Source organism: Triturus cristatus, chromosome 11, assembly GCF_964204655.1.
Source record: "Triturus cristatus chromosome 11, aTriCri1.1, whole genome shotgun sequence".
Classification (NCBI taxonomy): Eukaryota; Metazoa; Chordata; class Amphibia; order Caudata; family Salamandridae; genus Triturus; species Triturus cristatus.
Window position 1 is genome coordinate 1,144,318,696 of NC_140594.1, and position 16,922 is coordinate 1,144,335,617.

At 45.7% G+C, this 16,922-nt stretch overlaps 6 non-coding genes across 6 annotated transcripts; all 6 read left to right on the forward strand.

Annotated features, from left to right (window-relative positions):
* Positions 1-1,224: 1,224 nt before the first annotated feature.
* TRNAG-UCC (transfer RNA glycine (anticodon UCC)) lies at positions 1,225-1,296 on the forward strand. Its single transcript has one exon. It is a non-coding gene; the product is annotated as a tRNA-Gly (tRNA).
* Positions 1,297-5,961: 4,665 nt separating this feature from the next.
* Positions 5,962-6,033, forward strand: TRNAG-UCC (transfer RNA glycine (anticodon UCC)). The gene has a single exon. It is a non-coding gene; the product is annotated as a tRNA-Gly (tRNA).
* Positions 6,034-7,544: 1,511 nt separating this feature from the next.
* On the forward strand, positions 7,545-7,616 carry TRNAG-UCC (transfer RNA glycine (anticodon UCC)). Its single transcript has one exon. It is a non-coding gene; the product is annotated as a tRNA-Gly (tRNA).
* A 1,500-nt stretch (positions 7,617-9,116) lies between these two features.
* Positions 9,117-9,188, forward strand: TRNAV-UAC (transfer RNA valine (anticodon UAC)). The gene has a single exon. It is a non-coding gene; the product is annotated as a tRNA-Val (tRNA).
* Positions 9,189-10,697: 1,509 nt separating this feature from the next.
* TRNAV-UAC (transfer RNA valine (anticodon UAC)) lies at positions 10,698-10,769 on the forward strand. Its single transcript has one exon. It is a non-coding gene; the product is annotated as a tRNA-Val (tRNA).
* A 1,511-nt stretch (positions 10,770-12,280) lies between these two features.
* Positions 12,281-12,352, forward strand: TRNAG-UCC (transfer RNA glycine (anticodon UCC)). The gene has a single exon. It is a non-coding gene; the product is annotated as a tRNA-Gly (tRNA).
* The last annotated feature ends 4,570 nt before the right edge of the window (positions 12,353-16,922 follow it).

The following is a 16,922-nucleotide window of genomic DNA, read 5'->3' on the forward strand; positions in this document are numbered from 1 at the left end:
GCCTTTCTAGGCGATATCTAGCCTCTGAAAATAATAGGCAAGATCCACCGATAAATCTGGCAAAAGTCCCCAAGATTTTTTGCATACTTGTGCTCTCACCTGAATGCAGCGCCACCTTGTAACCATCGGATGTAACTGCGGCTCAGAAAAATGTTTTATCAGAGGGCAAGTTGAGAGGACTCCAAGTGGCAGATTTCCACGGAAAGAGCCTCTCGCTGCAGCAGGAAGGTTGGATACTTCAAATTGGCATAGTTTCCTGTCCAGCGTCCTCTCACGTCCCGAACGCTCCCAAACGCTCAAAAGCCTCGCCCTCACTGGGTAGATCTCTGGCTCCCAGGTAAAGCCAAATCCTGAGTATGCTAGTGCTAGGATCACAGAGAAAGGACAGGGACAGAGAGCTGCTGTCTTGGTAAAGGCCTGAAACGGCTAATTCCTAAGAGGGTCTGCACTTTCAATTATGACTGACTGTGAGTGGGGAAGATGAAGATTTTCTGTACCCAGCATACCTTGCGATGTGCTTAGGCAAATGAGGAGAGAGCCCCACCAATCCCTTGCCACTCCGCTGAAAGCTCCTCCTCTGCATAAAGAGTGCACTTTCACAAGGGAGCAGAGTGGCGCAGCGGAAGCGTGCTGGGCCCATAACCCAGAGGTCGATGGATCGAAACCATCCTCTGCTAATATTGCTTGATTTTTCTTCCTAGGACTAATCTGTCATTTCCACCCTGCCAGCAAGGAAAAGCGCAGGCTTGTGCTAGCTATGTGAGAAAAGACTTCTCAACTATCTGTCTCTGCTGTAAATCAAGAGAGTGATCGTCAAAGGATCAACCCTATACTTTGAAAGTAAAGATACCCAATTAGAAGCATAAATGACAGGTGGGACCTTCACATGTTTTTCGGGGCATGCTTTGAATTTCATTCTTCCCTTTTTGTTCTGCTTTTATCAATCTCCTATGCATTTCATGGAATTTACTCCCTTTCTCTTCGCTGCTTTGCTTCCGATGCTGCCCATATGCTCATTTCCACTATTTGTACTGCTGCTCTCCATTTCTTCTCTTCTGCACAGCTTTGTCCTTGGTTTCAATCCCCAGTTCTTTACCCTCTGCAAGACAATTTCTACTGCTTTTCATGTTGGTATCCACACCAAATGCACCATTGGAACCGGTGCAAGATTGCCACTGCACTCGGCGTTGTAACATCTGGAACCTAGAGGACACACATCAGAGGGCGTTGGTGGTATAGTGGTGAGCATAGCTGCCTTCCAAGCAGTTGACCCGGGTTCGATTCCCGGCCAACGCAGTGCAAATATTTATATATTCTCCAAGCAGGATATATTTTAATGCAACATGTCACAAAACTGAAATATCAGAAACAGAATAATCAGCCGTTATATAAAAAAATAAACAAACACGTAGGTAGACATCTCGATCGCCTCATCTGCTACATTCATTGTCCCAATATATGCTATTTTCCATAAAGCACTCACCACTCACATGTGCTGATAATACATATTTTGAAGGGGGGCAGGCAATGAAAGGGCTGAGCCCCGACCAGACATTATAAACCCAGCATCCCTATTTTAAAAAGCATTTCTAGGCGATATCTAGCCTCTGAAAATAATAGGCAAGATCCACCGATAAATCTGGCAAAAGTCCCCAAGATTGAGTGCATACTTGTGCTCTCACCTGAATGCAGCGCCACCTTGTAACCATCGGATGTAACTGCGGCTCAGAAAAATGTTTTATCAGAGGGCAAGTTGAGAGGACTCCAAGTGGCAGATTTCCACGGAAAGAGCCTCTCGCTGCAGCAGGAAGGTTGGATACTTCAAATTGGCATAGTTTCCTGTCCAGCGTCCTCTCACGTCCCGAACGCTCCCAAACGCTCAAAAGCCTCGCCCTCACCGGGTAGATCTCTGGCTCCCAGGTAAAGCCAAATCCTGAGTATGCTAGTGCTAGGATCACAGAGAAAGGACAGGGACAGAGAGCTGCTGTCTTGGTAAAGGCCTGAAACGGCTAATTCCTAAGAGGGTCTGCACTTTCAATTATGACTGACTGTGAGTGGGGAAGATGAAGATTTTCTGTACCCAGCATACCTTGCGATGTGCTTAGGCAAATGAGGAGAGAGCCCCACCAATCCCTTGCCACTCCGCTGAAAGCTCCTCCTCTGCATAAAGAGAGCACTTTCACAAGGGAGCAGAGTGGCGCAGCGGAAGAGTGCTGGGCCCATAACCCAGAGGTCGATGGATCGAAACCATCCTCTGCTAATATTCCTTGATTTTTCTTCCTAGGACTAATCTGTCATTTCCACCCTGCCAGCAAGGAAAAGCGCAGGCTTGTGCTAGCTATGTGAGAAAAGACTTCTCAACTATCTGTCTCTGCTGTAAATCAAGAGAGTGATCATCAAAGGATCAACCCTATACTTTGAAAGTAAAGATACCCAATTAGAAGCATAAATGACAGGTGGGACCTTCACACGTTTTTCGGGGCATGCTTTGAATTTCATTCTTCCCTTTTTGTTCTGCTTTTATCAATCTCCTATGCATTTCATGGAATTTACTCCCTTTCTCTTCGCTGCTTTGCTTCCGATGCTGCCCATATGCTCATTTCCACTATTTGTACTGTTGCTCTCCATTTCTTCTCTTCTGCACAGCTTTGTCCTTGGTTTCAATCCCCAGTTCTTTACCCTCTGCAAGACAATTTCTACTGCTTTTCATGTTGGTATCCACACCAAATGCACCATTGGAACCGGTGCAAGATTGCCACTGCACTCGGCGTTGTAACATCTGGAACCTAGAGGACACACATCAGAGGGCGTTGGTGGTATAGTGGTGAGCATAGCTGCCTTCCAAGCAATTGACCCGGGTTCGATTCCCGGCCAACGCAGTGCAAATATTTATATATTCTCCAAGCAGGATATATTTTAATGCAACATGTCACAAAACTGAAATATTAGAAACAGAATAATCAGCCGTTATATAAAAAAATAAACAAACACGTAGGTAGACATCTCGATCGCCTCATCTGCTACATTCATTGTCCCAATATATGCTATTTTCCATAAAGCACTCACCACTCACATGTGCTGATAATAAATGTTTTGCTGGGGGCAGGCAATGAAAGGGCTGAGCCCCGACCAGACATTATAAACCCAGCATCCCTATTTTAAAAAGCATTTCTAGGCGATATCTAGCCTCTGAAAATATTAGGCAAGATCCACCGATAAATCTGGCAAAAGTCCCCAAGATTTAGTGCATACTTGTGCTCTCACCTGAATGCAGCGCCACCTTGTAACCATCGGATGTAACTGCGGCTCAGAAAAATGTTTTATCAGAGGGCAAGTTGAGAGGACTCCAAGTGGCAGATTTCCACGGAAAGAGCCTCTCGCTGCAGCAGGAAGGTTGGATACTTCAAATTGGCATAGTTTCCTGTCCAGCGTCCTCTCACGTCCCAAACGCTCAAAAGCCTCGCCCTCACCGGGTAGATCTCTGGCTCCCAGGTAAAGCCAAATCCTGAGTATGCTAGTGCTAGGATCACAGAGAAAGGACAGGGACAGAGAGCTGCTGCCTTGGTAAAGGCCTGAAACGGCTAATTCCTAAGAGGGTCTGCACTTTCAGTTATGACTGACTGTGAGTGGGGAAGATGAAGATTTTCTGTACCCAGCATACCTTGCGATGTGCTTAGGCAAATGAGGAGAGAGCCCCACCAATCTCTTGCCACTCCGCTGAAAGCTCCTCCGCTGCATAAAGAGAGCACTTTCACAAGGGAGCAGAGTGGCGCAGCGGAAGCGTGCTGGGCCCATAACCCAGAGGTCGATGGATCGAAACCATCCTCTGCTAATATTGCTTGATTTTTCTTCCTAGGACTAATCTGTCATTTCCACCCTGCCAGCAAGGAAAAGCGCAGGCTTGTGCTAGCTATGTGAGAAAAGACTTCTCAACTATCTGTCTCTGCTGTAAATCAAGAGAGTGATCGTCAAAGGATCAACCCTATACTTTGAAAGTAAAGATACCCAATTAGAAGCATAAATGACAGGTGGGACCTTCACACGTTTTTCGGGGCATGCTTTGAATTTCATTCTTCCCTTTTTGTTCTGCTTTTATCAATCTCCTATGCATTTCATGGAATTTACTCCCTTTCTCTTCGCTGCTTTGCTTCCGATGCTGCCCATATGCTCCTTTCCACTATTTGTACTGCTGCTTTCCATTTCTTCTCTTCTGCACAGCTTTGTCCTTGGTTTCAATCCCCAGTTCTTTACCCTCTGCAAGACAATTTCTACTGCTTTTCATGTTGGTATCCACACCAAATGCACCATTGGAACCGGTGCAAGATTGCCACTGCACTCGGCGTTGTAACATCTGGAACCTAGAGGACACACATCAGAGGGCGTTGGTGGTATAGTGGTGAGCATAGCTGCCTTCCAAGCAGTTGACCCGGGTTCGATTCCCGCCCAACGCAGTGCAAATATTTATATATTCTCCAAGCAGGATATATTTTAATGCAACATGTCACAAAACTGAAATATCAGAAACAGAATAATCAGCCGTTATATAAAAAAATAAACAAACACGTAGGTAGACATCTCGATCGCCTCATCTGCTACATTCATTGTCCTAATATATGCTATTTTCCATAAAGCACTCACCACTCACATGTGCTGATAATAAATATTTTGCTGGGGGCAGGCAATGCAAGGGCTGAGCCCAGACCAGACATTATAACCCCAGCATCCCTATTTTAAAAAGCATTTCTAGGCGATATCTAGCCTCTGAAAATAATAGGCAAGATCCACCGATAAATCTGGCAAAAGTCCCCAAGATTTAGTGCATACTTGTGCTCTCACCTGAATGCAGCGCCACCTTGTAACCATCGGATGTAACTGCGGCTCAGAAAAATGTTTTATCAGAGGGCAAGTTGAGAGGACTCCAAGTGGCAGATTTCCACGGAAAGAGCCTCTCGCTGCAGCAGGAAGGTTGGATACTTCAAATTGGCATAGTTTCCTGTCCAGCGTCCTCTCACGTCCCGAACGCTCCCAAACGCTCAAAAGCCTCGCCCTCACCGGGTAGATCTCTGGCTCCCAGGTAAAGCCAAATCCTGAGTATGCTAGTGCTAGGATCACAGAGAAAGGACAGGGACAGAGAGCTGCTGTCTTGGTAAAGGCCTGAAACGGCTAATTCCTAAGAGGGTCTGCACTTTCAATTATGACTGACTGTGAGTGGGGAAGATGAAGATTTTCTGTACCCAGCATACCTTGCGATGTGCTTAGGCAAATGAGGAGAGAGCCCCACCAATCCCTTGCCACTCCGCTGAAAGCTCCTCCTCTGCATAAAGAGAGCACTTTCACAAGGGAGCAGAGTGGCGCAGCGGAAGCGTGCTGGGCCCATAACCCAGAGGTCGATGGATCGAAACCATCCTCTGCTAATATTGCTTGATTTTTCTTCCTAGGACTAATCTGTCATTTCCACCCTGCCAGCAAGGAAAAGCGCAGGCTTGTGCTAGCTATGTGAGAAAAGACTTCTCAACTATCTGTCTCTGCTGTAAATCAAGAGAGTGATCGTCAAAGGATCAACCCTATACTTTGAAAGTAAAGATACCCAATTAGAAGCATAAATGACAGGTGGGACCTTCACACATTTTTCGGGGCATGCTTTGAATTTCATTCTTCCCTTTTTGTTCTGCTTTTATCAATCTCCTATGCATTTCATGGAATTTACTCCCTTTCTCTTCGCTGCTTTGCTTCCGATGCTGCCCATATGCTCATTTCCACTATTTGTACTGCTGCTTTCCATTTCTTCTCTTCTGCACAGCTTTGTCCTTGGTTTCAATCCCCAGTTCTTTACCCTCTGCAAGACAATTTCTACTGCTTTTCATGTTGGTATCCACACCAAATGCACCATTGGAACCGGTGCAAGATTGCCACTGCACTCGGCATTGTAACATCTGGAACATAGAGGACACACATCAGAGGGCGTTGGTGGTATAGTGGTGAGCATAGCTGCCTTCCAAGCAGTTGACCCGGGTTCGATTCCCGGCCAACGCAGTGCAAATATTTATATATTCTCCAAGCAGGATATATTTTAATGCAACATGTCACAAAACTGAAATATCAGAAACAGAATAATCAGCCGTTATATAAAAAAATAAACAAACACGTAGGTAGACATCTCGATCGCCTCATCTGCTACATTCATTGTCCCAATATATGCTATTTTCCATAAAGCACTCACCACTCACATGTGCTGATAATACATATTTTGAAGGGGGGCAGGCAATGAAAGGGCTGAGCCCCGACCAGACATTATAAACCCAGCATCCCTATTTTAAAAAGCATTTCTAGGCGATATCTAGCCTCTGAAAATAATAGGCAAGATCCACCGATAAATCTGGCAAAAGTCCCCAAGATTGAGTGCATACTTGTGCTCTCACCTGAATGCAGCGCCACCTTGTAACCATCGGATGTAACTGCGGCTCAGAAAAATGTTTTATCAGAGGGCAAGTTGAGAGGACTCCAAGTGGCAGATTTCCACGGAAAGAGCCTCTCGCTGCAGCAGGAAGGTTGGATACTTCAAATTGGCATAGTTTCCTGTCCAGCGTCCTCTCACGTCCCGAACGCTCCCAAACGCTCAAAAGCCTCGCCCTCACCGGGTAGATCTCTGGCTCCCAGGTAAAGCCAAATCCTGAGTATGCTAGTGCTAGGATCACAGAGAAAGGACAGGGACAGAGAGCTGCTGTCTTGGTAAAGGCCTGAAACGGCTAATTCCTAAGAGGGTCTGCACTTTCAATTATGACTGACTGTGAGTGGGGAAGATGAAGATTTTCTGTACCCAGCATACCTTGCGATGTGCTTAGGCAAATGAGGAGAGAGCCCCACCAATCCCTTGCCACTCCGCTGAAAGCTCCTCCTCTGCATAAAGAGAGCACTTTCACAAGGGAGCAGAGTGGCGCAGCGGAAGAGTGCTGGGCCCATAACCCAGAGGTCGATGGATCGAAACCATCCTCTGCTAATATTGCTTGATTTTTCTTCCTAGGACTAATCTGTCATTTCCACCCTGCCAGCAAGGAAAAGCGCAGGCTTGTGCTAGCTATGTGAGAAAAGACTTCTCAACTATCTGTCTCTGCTGTAAATCAAGAGAGTGATCATCAAAGGATCAACCCTATACTTTGAAAGTAAAGATACCCAATTAGAAGCATAAATGACAGGTGGGACCTTCACACGTTTTTCGGGGCATGCTTTGAATTTCATTCTTCCCTTTTTGTTCTGCTTTTATCAATCTCCTATGCATTTCATGGAATTTACTCCCTTTCTCTTCGCTGCTTTGCTTCCGATGCTGCCCATATGCTCATTTCCACTATTTGTACTGTTGCTCTCCATTTCTTCTCTTCTGCACAGCTTTGTCCTTGGTTTCAATCCCCAGTTCTTTACCCTCTGCAAGACAATTTCTACTGCTTTTCATGTTGGTATCCACACCAAATGCACCATTGGAACCGGTGCAAGATTGCCACTGCACTCGGCGTTGTAACATCTGGAACCTAGAGAACACACATCAGAGGGCGTTGGTGGTATAGTGGTGAGCATAGCTGCCTTCCAAGCAGTTAACCCGGGTTCGATTCCCGGCCAACGCAGTGCAAATATTTATATATTCTCCAAGCAGGATATATTTTAATGCAACATGTCACAAAACTGAAATATTAGAAACAGAATAATCAGCCGTTATATAAAAAAATAAACAAACACGTAGGTAGACATCTCGATCGCCTCATCTGCTACATTCATTGTCCCAATATATGCTATTTTCCATAAAGCACTCACCACTCACATGTGCTGATAATAAATATTTTGCTGGGGGCAGGCAATGAAAGGGCTGAGCCCCGATCAGACATTATAAACCCAGCATCCCTATTTTAAAAAGCATTTCTAGGCGATATCTAGCCTCTGAAAATATTAGGCAAGATCCACCGATAAATCTGGCAAAAGTCCCCAAGATTTAGTGCATACTTGTGCTCTCACCTGAATGCAGCGCCACCTTGTAACCATCGGATGTAACTGCGGCTCAGAAAAATGTTTTATCAGAGGGCAAGTTGAGAGGACTCCAAGTGGCAGATTTCCACGGAAAGAGCCTCTCGCTGCAGCAGGAAGGTTGGATACTTCAAATTGGCACAGTTTCCTGTCCAGCGTCCTCTCACGTCCCAAACGCTCAAAAGCCTCGCCCTCACCGGGTAGATCTCTGGCTCCCAGGTAAAGCCAAATCCTGAGTATGCTAGTGCTAGGATCACAGAGAAAGGACAGGGACAGAGAGCTGCTGTCTTGGTAAAGGCCTGAAACGGCTAATTCCTAAGAGGGTCTGCACTTTCAGTTATGACTGACTGTGAATGGGGAAGATGAAGATTTTCTGTACCCAGCATACCTTGCGATGTGCTTAGGCAAATGAGGAGAGAGCCCCACCAATCCCTTGCCACTCCGCTGAAAGCTCCACCTCTGCATAAAGAGAGCACTTTCACAAGGGAGCAGAGTGGCGCAGCGGAAGCGTGCTGGGCCCATAACCCAGAGGTCGATGGATCGAAACCATCCTCTGCTAATATTGCTTGATTTTTCTTCCTAGGACTAATCTGTCATTTCCACCCTGCCAGCAAGGAAAAGCGCAGGCTTGTGCTAGCTATGTGAGAAAAGACTTCTCAACTATCTGTCTCTGCTGTAAATCAAGAGAGTGATCGTCAAAGGATCAACCCTATACTTTGAAAGTAAAGATACCCAATTAGAAGCATAAATGACAGGTGGGACCTTCACACATTTTTCGGGGCATGCTTTGAATTTCATTCTTCCCTTTTTGTTCTGCTTTTATCAATCTCCTATGCATTTCATGGAATTTACTCCCTTTCTCTTCGCTGCTTTGCTTCCGATGCTGCCCATATGCTCATTTCCACTATTTGTACTGCTGCTTTCCATTTCTTCTCTTCTGCACAGCTTTGTCCTTGGTTTCAATCCCCAGTTCTTTACCCTCTGCAAGACAATTTCTACTGCTTTTCATGTTGGTATCCACACCAAATGCACCATTGGAACCGGTGCAAGATTGCCACTGCACTCGGCATTGTAACATCTGGAACCTAGAGGACACACATCAGAGGGCGTTGGTGGTATAGTGGTGAGCATAGCTGCCTTACAAGCAGTTGACCCGGGTTCGATTCCCGGCCAACGCAGTGCAAATATTTATATATTCTCCAAGCAGGATATATTTTAATGCAACATGTCACAAAACTGAAATATCAGAAACAGAATAATCAGCCGTTATATAAAAAAATAAACAAACACGTAGGTAGACATCTCGATCGCCTCATCTGCTACATTCATTGTCCCAATATATGCTATTTTCCATAAAGCACTCACCACTCACGTGCTGATAATACATATTTTGAAGGGGGGCAGGCAATGAAAGGGCTGAGCCCCGACCAGACATTATAAACCCAGCATCCCTATTTTAAAAAGCATTTCTAGGCGATATCTAGCCTCTGAAAATAATAGGCAAGATCCACCGATAAATCTGGCAAAAGTCCCCAAGATTGAGTGCATACTTGTGCTCTCACCTGAATGCAGCGCCACCTTGTAACCATCGGATGTAACTGCGGCTCAGAAAAATGTTTTATCAGAGGGCAAGTTGAGAGGACTCCAAGTGGCAGATTTCCACGGAAAGAGCCTCTCGCTGCAGCAGGAAGGTTGGATACTTCAAATTGGCATAGTTTCCTGTCCAGCGTCCTCTCACGTCCCGAACGCTCCCAAACGCTCAAAAGCCTCGCCCTCACCGGGTAGATCTCTGGCTCCCAGGTAAAGCCAAATCCTGAGTATGCTAGTGCTAGGATCACAGAGAAAGGACAGGGACAGAGAGCTGCTGTCTTGGTAAAGGCCTGAAACGGCTAATTCCTAAGAGGGTCTGCACTTTCAATTATGACTGACTGTGAGTGGGGAAGATGAAGATTTTCTGTACCCAGCATACCTTGCGATGTGCTTAGGCAAATGAGGAGAGAGCCCCACCAATCCCTTGCCACTCCGCTGAAAGCTCCTCCTCTGCATAAAGAGAGCACTTTCACAAGGGAGCAGAGTGGCGCAGCGGAAGAGTGCTGGGCCCATAACCCAGAGGTCGATGGATCGAAACCATCCTCTGCTAATATTGCTTGATTTTTCTTCCTATGACTAATCTGTCATTTCCACCCTGCCAGCAAGGAAAAGCGCAGGCTTGTGCTAGCTATGTGAGAAAAGACTTCTCAACTATCTGTCTCTGCTGTAAATCAAGAGAGTGATCATCAAAGGATCAACCCTATACTTTGAAAGTAAAGATACCCAATTAGAAGCATAAATGACAGGTGGGACCTTCACACGTTTTTCGGGGCATGCTTTGAATTTCATTCTTCCCTTTTTGTTCTGCTTTTATCAATCTCCTATGCATTTCATGGAATTTACTCCCTTTCTCTTCGCTGCTTTGCTTCCGATGCTGCCCATATGCTCATTTCCACTATTTGTACTGCTGCTTTCCATTTCTTCTCTTCTGCACAGCTTTGTCCTTGGTTTCAATCCCCAGTTCTTTACCCTCTGCAAGACAATTTCTACTGCTTTTCATGTTGGTATCCACACCAAATGCACCATTGGAACCGGTGCAAGATTGCCACTGCACTCGGCATTGTAACATCTGGAACCTAGAGGACACACATCAGAGGGCGTTGGTGGTATAGTGGTGAGCATAGCTGCCTTACAAGCAGTTGACCCGGGTTCGATTCCCGGCCAACGCAGTGCAAATATTTATATATTCTCCAAGCAGGATATATTTTAATGCAACATGTCACAAAACTGAAATATCAGAAACAGAATAATCAGCCGTTATATAAAAAAATAAACAAACACGTAGGTAGACATCTCGATCGCCTCATCTGCTACATTCATTGTCCCAATATATGCTATTTTCCATAAAGCACTCACCACTCACATGTGCTGATAATACATATTTTGAAGGGGGGCAGGCAATGAAAGGGCTGAGCCCCGACCAGACATTATAAACCCAGCATCCCTATTTTAAAAAGCATTTCTAGGCGATATCTAGCCTCTGAAAATAATAGGCAAGATCCACCGATAAATCTGGCAAAAGTCCCCAAGATTGAGTGCATACTTGTGCTCTCACCTGAATGCAGCGCCACCTTGTAACCATCGGATGTAACTGCGGCTCAGAAAAATGTTTTATCAGAGGGCAAGTTGAGAGGACTCCAAGTGGCAGATTTCCACGGAAAGAGCCTCTCGCTGCAGCAGGAAGGTTGGATACTTCAAATTGGCATAGTTTCCTGTCCAGCGTCCTCTCACGTCCCGAACGCTCCCAAACGCTCAAAAGCCTCGCCCTCACCGGGTAGATCTCTGGCTCCCAGGTAAAGCCAAATCCTGAGTATGCTAGTGCTAGGATCACAGAGAAAGGACAGGGACAGAGAGCTGCTGTCTTGGTAAAGGCCTGAAACGGCTAATTCCTAAGAGGGTCTGCACTTTCAATTATGACTGACTGTGAGTGGGGAAGATGAAGATTTTCTGTACCCAGCATACCTTGCGATGTGCTTAGGCAAATGAGGAGAGAGCCCCACCAATCCCTTGCCACTCCGCTGAAAGCTCCTCCTCTGCATAAAGAGAGCACTTTCACAAGGGAGCAGAGTGGCGCAGCGGAAGAGTGCTGGGCCCATAACCCAGAGGTCGATGGATCGAAACCATCCTCTGCTAATATTGCTTGATTTTTCTTCCTATGACTAATCTGTCATTTCCACCCTGCCAGCAAGGAAAAGCGCAGGCTTGTGCTAGCTATGTGAGAAAAGACTTCTCAACTATCTGTCTCTGCTGTAAATCAAGAGAGTGATCATCAAAGGATCAACCCTATACTTTGAAAGTAAAGATACCCAATTAGAAGCATAAATGACAGGTGGGACCTTCACACGTTTTTCGGGGCATGCTTTGAATTTCATTCTTCCCTTTTTGTTCTGCTTTTATCAATCTCCTATGCATTTCATGGAATTTACTCCCTTTCTCTTCGCTGCTTTGCTTCCGATGCTGCCCATATGCTCATTTCCACTATTTGTACTGTTGCTCTCCATTTCTTCTCTTCTGCACAGCTTTGTCCTTGGTTTCAATCCCCAGTTCTTTACCCTCTGCAAGACAATTTCTACTGCTTTTCATGTTGGTATCCACACCAAATGCACCATTGGAACCGGTGCAAGATTGCCACTGCACTCGGCGTTGTAACTTCTGGAACCTAGAGGACACACATCAGAGGGCGTTGGTGGTATAGTGGTGAGCATAGCTGCCTTCCAAGCAGTTGACCCGGGTTCGATTCCCGGCCAACGCAGTGCAAATATTTATATATTCTCCAAGCAGGATATATTTTAATGCAACATGTCACAAAACTGAAATATTAGAAACAGAATAATCAGCCGTTATATAAAAAAATAAACAAACACGTAGGTAGACATCTCGATCGCCTCATCTGCTACATTCATTGTCCCAATATATGCTATTTTCCATAAAGCACTCACCACTCACATGTGCTGATAATAAATATTTTGCTGGGGGCAGGCAATGAAAGGGCTGAGCCCCGACCAGACATTATAAACCCAGCATCCCTATTTTAAAAAGCATTTCTAGGCGATATCTAGCCTCTGAAAATATTAGGCAAGATCCACCGATAAATCTGGCAAAAGTCCCCAAGATTTAGTGCATACTTGTGCTCTCACCTGAATGCAGCGCCACCTTGTAACCATCGGATGTAACTGCGGCTCAGAAAAATGTTTTATCAGAGGGCAAGTTGAGAGGACTCCAAGTGGCAGATTTCCACGGAAAGAGCCTCTCGCTGTAGCAGGAAGGTTGGATACTTCAAATTGGCACAGTTTCCTGTCCAGCGTCCTCTCACGTCCCAAACGCTCAAAAGCCTCGCCCTCACCGGGTAGATCTCTGGCTCCCAGGTAAAGCCAAATCCTGAGTATGCTAGTGCTAGGATCACAGAGAAAGGACAGGGACAGAGAGCTGCTGTCTTGGTAAAGGCCTGAAACGGCTAATTCCTAAGAGGGTCTGCACTTTCAGTTATGACTGACTGTGAGTGGGGAAGATGAAAATTTTCTGTACCCAGCATACCTTGCGATGTGCTTAGGCAAATGAGGAGAGAGCCCCACCAATCTCTTGCCACTCCGCTGAAAGCTCCTCCGCTGCATAAAGAGAGCACTTTCACAAGGGAGCAGAGTGGCGCAGCGGAAGCGTGCTGGGCCCATAACCCAGAGGTCGATGGATCGAAACCATCCTCTGCTAATATTGCTTGATTTTTCTTCCTAGGACTAATCTGTCATTTCCACCCTGCCAGCAAGGAAAAGCGCAGGCTTGTGCTAGCTATGTGAGAAAAGACTTCTCAACTATCTGTCTCTGCTGTAAATCAAGAGAGTGATCGTCAAAGGATCAACCCTATACTTTGAAAGTAAAGATACCCAATTAGAAGCATAAATGACAGGTGGGACCTTCACACGTTTTTCGGGGCATGCTTTGAATTTCATTCTTCCTTTTTTGTTCTGCTTTTATCAATCTCCTATGCATTTCATGGAATTTACTCCCTTTCTCTTCGCTGCTTTGCTTCCGATACTGCCCATATGCTCATTTCCACTATTTGTACTGCTGCTTTCCATTTCTTCTCTTCTGCACAGCTTTGTCCTTGGTTTCAATCCCCAGTTCTTTACCCTCTGCAAGACAATTTCTACTGCTTTTCATGTTGGTATCCACACCAAATGCACCATTGGAACCGGTGCAAGATTGCCACTGCACTCGGCGTTGTAACATCTGGAACCTAGAGGACACACATCAGAGGGCGTTGGTGGTATAGTGGTGAGAATAGCTGCCTTCCAAGCAGTTGACCCGGGTTTGATTCCCGGCCAACGCAGTGCAAATATTTATATATTCTCCAAGCAGGATATATTTTAATGCAACATGTCACAAAACTGAAATATCAGAATAATCAGCCGTTATATAAAAAAATAAACAAACACGTAGGTAGACATCTCGATCGCCTCATCTGCTACATTCATTGTCCCAATATATGCTATTTTCCATAAAGCACTCACCACTCACATGTGCTGATAATAAATATTTTGCTGGGGGCAGGCAATGAAAGGGCTGAGCCCCGACCAGACATTATAACCCCAGCATCCCTATTTTAAAAAGCATTTCTAGGCGATATCTAGCCTCTGAAAATAATAGGCAAGATCCACCGATAAATCTGGCAAAAGTCCCCAAGATTTAGTGCATACTTGTGCTCTCACCTGAATGCAGCGCCACCTTGTAACCATCGGATGTAACTGCGGCTCAGAAAAATGTTTTATCAGAGGGCAAGTTGAGAGGACTTCAAGTGGCAGATTTCCACGGAAAGAGCCTCTCACTGCAGCAGGGAGGTTGGATACTTCAAATTGGCATAGTTTCCTGTCCAGCGTCCTCTCACGTCCCGAACGCTCCCAAACGCTCAAAAGCCTCAGCCCTCACCGGGTAGATCTCTGGCTCCCAGGTAAAGCCAAATCCTGAGTATGCTAGTGCTAGGATCACAGAGAAAGGACAGGGACAAAGAGCTGCTGTCTTGGTAAAGGCCTGAAACGGCTAATTCCTAAGAGGGTCTGCACTTTCAGTTATGACTGACTGTGAGTGGGGAAGATGAAGATTTTCTGTACCCAGCATACCTTGCGATGTGCTTAGGCAAATGAGGAGAGAGCCCCACCAATCCCTTGCCACTCCGCTGAAAGCTCCTCCTCTGCATAAAGAGAGCACTTTCACAAGGGAGCAGAGTGGCGCAGCGGAAGCGTGCTGGGCCCATAACCCAGAGGTCGATGGATCGAAACCATCCTCTGCTAATATTGCTAGATTTTTCTTCCTAGGACTAATCTGTCATTTCCACCCTGCCAGCAAGGAAACGCGCAGGCTTGTGCTAGCTATGTGAGAAAAGACTTCTCAACTATCTGTCTCTGCTGTAAATCAAGAGAGTGATCGTCAAAGGATCAACCCTATACTTTGAAAGTAAAGATACCCAATTAGAAGCATAAATGACAGGTGGGACCTTCACACGTTTTTCGGGGCATGCTTTGAATTTCATTCTTCCCTTTATGTTCTGCTTTTATCAATCTCCTATGCATTTCATGGAATTTACTCCCTTTCTCTTCGCTGCTTTGCTTCCGATACTGCCCATATGCTCATTTCCACTATTTGTACTGCTGCTTTCCATTTCTTCTCTTCTGCACAACTTTGTCCTTGGTTTCAATCCCCAGTTCTTTACCCTCTGCAAGACAATTTCTACTGCTTTTCATGTTGGTATCCACACCAAATGCACCATTGGAACCGGTGCAAGATTGCCACTGCACTCGGCGTTGTAACATCTGGAACCTAGAGGACACACATCAGAGGGCGTTGGTGGTATAGTGGTGAGAATAGCTGCCTTCCAAGCAGTTGACCCGGGTTTGATTCCCGGCCAACGCAGTGCAAATATTTATATATTCTCCAAGCAGGATATATTTTAATGCAACATGTCACAAAACTGAAATATCAGAATAATCAGCCGTTATATAAAAAAATAAACAAACACGTAGGTAGACATCTCGATCGCCTCATCTGCTACATTCATTGTCCCAATATATGCTATTTTCCATAAAGCACTCACCACTCACATGTGCTGATAATAAATATTTTGCTGGGGGCAGGCAATGAAAGGGCTGAGCCCCGACCAGACATTATAACCCCAGCATCCCTATTTTAAAAAGCATTTCTAGGCGATATCTAGCCTCTGAAAATAATAGGCAAGATCCACCGATAAATCTGGCAAAAGTCCCCAAGATTGAGTGCATACTCGTGCTCTCACCTGAATGCAGCGCCACCTTGTAACCATCGGATGTAACTGCGGCTCAGAAAAATGTTTTATCAGAGGGCAAGTTGAGAGGACTTCAAGTGGCAGATTTCCACGGAAAGAGCCTCTCACTGCAGCAGGAAGGTTGGATACTTCAAATTGGCATAGTTTCCTGTCCAGCGTCCTCTCACGTCCCGAACGCTCCCAAACGCTCAAAAGCCTCAGCCCTCACCGGGTAGATCTCTGGCTCCCAGGTAAAGCCAAATCCTGAGTATGCTAGTGCTAGGATCACAGAGAAAGGACAGGGACAAAGAGCTGCTGTCTTGGTAAAGGCCTGAAACGGCTAATTCCTAAGAGGGTCTGCACTTTCAGTTATGACTGACTGTGAGTGGGGAAGATGAAGATTTTCTGTACCCAGCATACCTTGCGATGTGCTTAGGCAAATGAGGAGAGAGCCCCACCAATCCCTTGCCACTCCGCTGAAAGCTCCTCCTCTGCATAAAGAGAGCACTTTCACAAGGGAGCAGAGTGGCGCAGCGGAAGCGTGCTGGGCCCATAACCCAGAGGTCGATGGATCGAAACCATCCTCTGCTAATATTGCTTGATTTTTCTTCCTAGGACTAATCTGTCATTTCCACCCTGCCAGCAAGGAAACGCGCAGGCTTGTGCTAGCTATGTGAGAAAAGACTTCTCAACTATCTGTCTCTGCTGTAAATCAAGAGAGTGATCGTCAAAGGATCAACCCTATACTTTGAAAGTAAAGATACCCAATTAGAAGCATAAATGACAGGTGGGACCTTCACACGTTTTTCGGGGCATACTTTGAATTTCATTCTTCCCTTTATGTTCTGCTTTTATCAATCTCCTATGCATTTCATGGAATTTACTCCCTTTCTCTTCGCTGCTTTGCTTCCGATGCTGCCCATATGCTCATTTCCACTATTTGTACTGCTGCTTTCCATTTCTTCTCTTCTGCACAGCTTTGTCCTTGGTTTCAATCCCCAGTTCTTTACCCTCTGCAAGACAATTTCTACTGCTTTTCATGTTGGTATCCACA